The sequence below is a fragment of the Bidens hawaiensis genome, unplaced genomic scaffold, assembly GCF_021521415.1.
Source record: "Bidens hawaiensis isolate Kalapana, Puna unplaced genomic scaffold, B.hawaiensis_p1.1 tig00012228_1, whole genome shotgun sequence".
In the NCBI taxonomy this organism is placed as follows: Eukaryota; Viridiplantae; Streptophyta; class Magnoliopsida; order Asterales; family Asteraceae; genus Bidens; species Bidens hawaiensis.
In genome coordinates, this window is record NW_027491987.1 from 162,742 (window position 1) to 168,983 (window position 6,242).

Below are 6,242 nucleotides of genomic sequence, written 5' to 3' on the forward strand. Positions count from 1 at the left end.
GGAGACCTATCATCCAAAGTCGTAGGGGTGTTAGTCGGTGAGGGATGCTTGGTGTCGGAGGATAGTCATTCGATGGAAGGGAAGGAACTATCGGGCCCAGATCAGGGAGGAGGAAGGTGATTGGGTGCAGTCGGATCAGGTTGTTGGAACGCCGTTAGAACAACAGGAAGGGGACGGTGTCGGAGATCAATCCAGTGGTAACGATAATGAGGATGGAAATTTGGAAATGGGTGTTATTTATATGGAGAATAATTCTCATTTATTACAAAAATCTTTGTTTAAGGAAGGGTCAAATCACGAAGACTATGTCTTGGGACCCACCTTCCATTTTGACCAATTCACTGTTTTAGAAGGAGGATTCAAATCGGTTACACAAACTATAACAAAAAGAAAAAAGTACAAAAATGGGTGGACATGGGCCTGTCCAACGAGTATACGTCTAGTGGATCAAATGACTTGAAAACGGGTAAAAGGGCTAGAACAAATGACATCTTTGGGCTAAATGAAATTTTGGGATTTGAAGATGAGCCGGATTCGGATAGCATGTCTTCATATAGGAATAATGTTGAAATTGGAGGTGAGCAGGAGGATGATTATAATGAAGAGAATCAAAGATGCCGTGAAGGACTTAATAACCTCAATATTCGACCATGGCATGATGCGGATAAACATTTGGTTCCGATCGAAACTTTAATTCTAGGAGCGATACAGGCATGATGCGGAGAAACATTTGGTTCCTTATGCTAGATCCGAATGGTACATAAAATGAAATAGAAGCTACAAGGGCGTTGGGGGGAAAGCTTGGGGCCAATTGTGATGATATGATTCTGGAATTGATTCTTCAAGAAGGTTTACCACAAGGTAAGAAATGAATTTCCTTTCAATCAATATTCGAGGGGTTGTGGTTAATGGCAAGGCTGAGTGGAATAGGGGGGTAAAACAAGTGTTTGGAGTGTCTTTTTTAGCGATGCAGGAGACTATGTGTAGAGATTTATAGGCGGCTTTGTTGTCTAAATTTTGGGGAGGTATGGGTTTTTATTTTGATGTGGTGAATTCCAATGGTCGTTCTGGGGGGATTGCATGTGTGTGGGATCTGAAGGTGTATATAAAGATATATAGTGTGGTTAAAGATGAGAATTTTCTATTTGTTTCGGGTTGCATGACAGAGGGGAATGTAAGGTTAAATGTTATTAATGTTGCGCCTCAACAAAATGTGGATAAACGTAGACTTTGGCTGAAAAATACTATGTATATTCATATGGGTCATGGATGGTGGATTGTGTTGGGAGATTTTAATGTAGATAGAAACCCGCATGAGAGAAAAATATTATGTCATTGATCCGGTGTGCGCAAAGGATTTTAACGATTTCAATGATGAGACCAATGTCAGATTATAAAATCTGAATGGTATGAAATACATTTTTCTAGCTAGCAGAGGAAATGAGTGTAAACTAATTAGAATCAACAGGGTGTTTGTTTGTTCCAATTCTTTTAACAAGTGGCCAGATTCTTGTGTTAGAGCTTTACATAGAGATCTTTTAGACCACTTGCCATTGTTGCTCTCATTGGTTGATATGAATTATGGTCCTGAGCCATTTAGATGGTTTGATTCTTGGGTTGACAGGTCAGGGTGTGAGGAGCTGGTTAGAAGTGGCTGACAGGATGTGATTTCTTTGTTCTCCTGATGTAGTTCTTACTAGGAAACTCAAAGTGCTAAGAAACAGGCTTAAAGGATGGGTAAAAGAATGTATGTTGAAAGAAGGTGAAGATTTAGCAAGACTTAAAAAAGAAAAAGAAAAGTTTGAAATTATTATGGAGGGCAGGGATTTAGAGAAGGAAGAAGTGTGGATATGGTCTGAATGTAGAAAACGCATTGAGGAGATCGAGCTCCATAGATCTCGTGATGTTAAACATAACTCATGGGAGAAATTGACGTCTTTCGGGGATGATAATACGACTTTCTTTCACAGTGTGGTTAATGGGAGAAAAGCAAGGAATGCGATCCCGGGTCTTGATGTGAATGGGGAATGGGTTTCTACGCCAAGTTTAGTGAAGAAAGAAATCATGAGATTTTTCAGAGAGCACTTCAGAGGTAAGTTCCCTCAGAGACCAGCTTTGGAATGTGATGGTATTAATACTATTTCAATGGAGGAACGTGATTTGTTAGTTACTATGTTCTCTAATGAAGAGATCAAAGAGACGGTGTTCGATTGCGGTTAAAATAAGGCGCCAAGTCCAGATGGCTTCAATTTCATATCTGTGAAGCGATTCTGGAATTTGGTGGAGGAGAATATTTCCCATATATTGACAGCTTTTCACGACTACGGGGGTTATCAATACCTCTGGGGCTGAGAAATTGTAGACCTATCACAATTATTGGGATGATTAGTAAGGTTACTTCCAAAGTCCTTGCTAATCGTCTTAAGAATGTCTTGGGTGTGGTGATCTCGAAGTCACAATCAGTGTTTTTAAGAGATCGCTTTATACTTGACGGCCCTTTGATTGTTAATGGGGTTATGAACTGGCTAGAAAAAAGAGACATGAAGGCGTTTCTCTTAAAAATAGATTTTGAAAAGGCATATGACAACGTTAATTGGAATTTCTTGATTTCTATTATGACACAAATGGTCTTCCCCCAAAAATGGTGTACTTGGGTTAGAGGGATACTTGTCTCGGCTCGGTCGGTAGTTTTAGTTAATGACACTTTGCTTAAATAGGAAAACAAACAAAACAATAAAACAACCCACATAGCTTGTAACCCATGTTCTCCATAATCTATTTTTGGTTGATTCCCACGTTCGCTTTCCACTAACTTTGTTCCTCTGTGACCAAGTCATGCATTAACCAAAACAATCTCCCCTTTAATGTTCACCTGTCCAACTTCAGTGACACCCAACATTGACCTCATCTTAGTAAACTTGATCCTTCCCAAAGCCTTGGTAAGGATATCAGCCCTTTGAAGCTTCTCGCTCACGCGTTCTACTTGAATCTGATCTCTCTCCACACACTCGAGTATGAAGTGGTACTTTATGTTGATAAGCTTGCTTCGCCCATGGAACATCGGGTTTTTCATTAACGCAATTGCAGACACGTTATCCACCAATAACTTAACTATTTGAGCTTCTACACCTGTTAGCTCATTTACAAGATTTCTTAGTCATAAGGCTTGGCAAGCTGCTGATGTGGTAGCCATGAACTCAGCTTCACAGGAGGAAAGAGCCACGGTTCGTTGCTTTTGCGACAACCAAGTTATCGGGATTCCCAAGAAGTAGAAAACAGTACCCGTTGTTCCTCTTCTATCATCCAAATCTGATCCGTGACTGCTGTCACTAAACCCGACCAGTTTCTCGTCTCCTCCCCTTGAATATTTCAAACCGAAATTAACAGTACCTTTCAAGTACCTTAGTATATGTTTCACAGCTGCCTGGTGACTTTCTTTTGGCTTCTCCGTATATCTACCAGCTGCCCCAACTGAATAACCCAGGTCTGGTCGTGTATGAATTAGATAACGGAGGCTACCAATAATCTTACGGTAATCGGTTGGGTTTACATCAACTCCGTCCTCATCTTTAGTTAGGCTTGACTTGCATTCAGTGGGCTGTTGTGATGGGTTACAGTTCCACATCCCAACTGATTGTAGAACCCTTTTTGCATACCCCGATTGCTTCAACACGATCCTGTCACAAGTTTGTTCAACCTCGATACCGAGGTAATAGGATAGCATGCCAAGTTCTGTCATTTCAAAAATGGATTGCATCTTGATTTTGAATTTTTTTACCTCAACTTCATCAGCTCCAGTGACTATGAGGTCATCCACGTACACTCCAACGATTGAGGTGCTCGTGGTTGTCTTAAGGGTGTACACAGCAGGTTCAGAGGCACATCGAACAAACGCTAAATCTTTGAGCGCCGCGTCAAGACGAGCATTCCAGGCCCTAGGCGCCTGCCTTAACCCGTACAACGCCTTATTGAGTTTGTAAACCATTTTCTCAATCCCTTTTACTTCAAACTCATCCGGCTGTGCAACATACACATCTTCCTTAAGTATTCCATTCAAGAAGGCCGATTTGACATCGAGATGATGCACAAACCAACCCTCCTTTGCTGCTATAGATAACAGCAAACGAATGATTTTGATTTGGGCCACCGGTGCGTACACTTCATCAAAATCAGCCCCTCTCTTCTGCACATAACCCTTCGCGACCAACCGGGCTTTATGTTTGACCGTTTTACCCTCGGCATCCTTCCTTAACTTAAATACCTGTTTCAAACCAATTACTTTCTGTCCCTTTACTAGATTAATGAGGACCCAAGTTTTGTTTTTCTCGATCGCTTCTATTTCCCTTTTCATTGCTAACTACCAATCATCGCTTGTTTCTGCTTCTTTGAATGTGGTTGGTTCTTCTTCGGCAAATAAAAGTTCTTCGATGTCTTCTTCAATGGGTTCGGTTGCGTCATAAAGTTCCGATAATGGTCGAAAGCCTTGAGGTGGAGTGTGATCATGGTTGGAATCAACCACCTCTTGGTTTCGACTCTGCACCGTAGGTGAGGGCGTGTTAATATTAGCTGGTTGTTGGTCCTCAACGGCTGAGGCTAAAGGTATATGGTGGTGGGCTTCACTGGATATACCATTATCAAAATGGATAACAGGCCATCCAAGTCTTTCTTTGGGCTCCTGCCTTTGGACTTCATCCCAGACCTATCTTCTCTTTTCCTCAAATATTACATCACGTGCCACACAAACTTTCATCAGACTAGGGTTAAGTAACCTGTATGATATACTTCCCTCTTCAACCCCCAAGTACATCATCTTTGAACTCCGATCACTTAATTTCGTCAACTGATGCGGCATCTTCCACATAAGCCACACAAACAAACACCTTTAGGTGGTGCAAAGTTGGAATACGACCCTTCCAGCCTTCATATGGTGTTTTATTTTTGAACCCCTTTGTCGATACTCGATTAAGTATGTAGACGGCGTGTCGGACCGCCTCCCCCCACAATGTTTCCGGCACCTGCATAGATTTCAGTAACGACCTCGTGACTTCAAGAATCGTACGGTTTTGGCGTTCGACCACACCATTTTGTTGTGGGGAGTACGGTGCCGTTTTCTGCCTTTGTATACCTTCATGTTCACAAAATAAGTTGAAATCATGAGAATTAAATTCTCCCCCGCAATCGGTTCGTAGCCTTCTGGCTTTATAATTACTATCTCCTTCGACTTTGTTCTTGAACCGTTTGAATAGGTTAAGTGCCTCGTCTTTTGACTTGATGACATAGACCCACATATAGCGACAATAATCATCAACAATTAACAGGAAATACCGATTACCTCCCTTCGTTTCAGGTGATATTGGGCCACATAAATCTGCATGCACGAGTTCTAGGGGCATGCTAGCTCTCCAACTTGCTTCATTCAGGAATGACTCTCGTGTTTGTTTGGCAACCATACACCCGTCACAGACTTGGGTCGGGTATGGTATGTTAGGCATTCCTCTGACTAAGCCCTTTTTTACCATAAAGTCAAGAACACCAAAGTTCACATGCCCAACCCTTACATGCCAAACCCATGCTTCATCATTCATCTTCATTGCCGAACAAATGGGCTAAATTGTCTTGAGAGCCAACTTGTACAGCCTGTTCTTGGACCGCTGCACCTTTGTCACCAATTTCCCGGTTTCATCTAGTACCCACAAGAACTCGTGTTTCATTTTGACCTCGTATCCGACTTCGGTCAATTGTCCCAAACTGATTATGTTGATGTGTAGGGCTGGAATATAGTAAACATCGGGAATCACCACTTCACTACCGTCATTACATTCCAACAACACCGTACACGTTATAATCCAATTTTGCAAACAACTTTTTCATACCCGACATGTGATTACTGGCTCCATTATCGAGGTACCAGGTTTCACATGCTGCTTCATTTGGGTGTTCAAGTATACGAGGAAATATGTTTTCCTCGTTCAGCATGACCATCGAGTTTGTCTGTTCATGAATGGTTAGCTAAAGAGCCGGGTCTTCCTCTTGTTTTTATGCCAAATAGCCTCAACTTTCTTCTCTACCTTACATTCAGACACAAAATGACCTTGTTCATTGCAATTGAAACACGTAATGTGTTTCTTGTCTCGTGGTTATGACTTGACTCAGCCGAGTCACGACTAGAACCACCACTCCAGTGGCCTCCTCTACCACGATACACTCCTCTACGCCGTGACCCACTCCGGCCACCTCTCTAA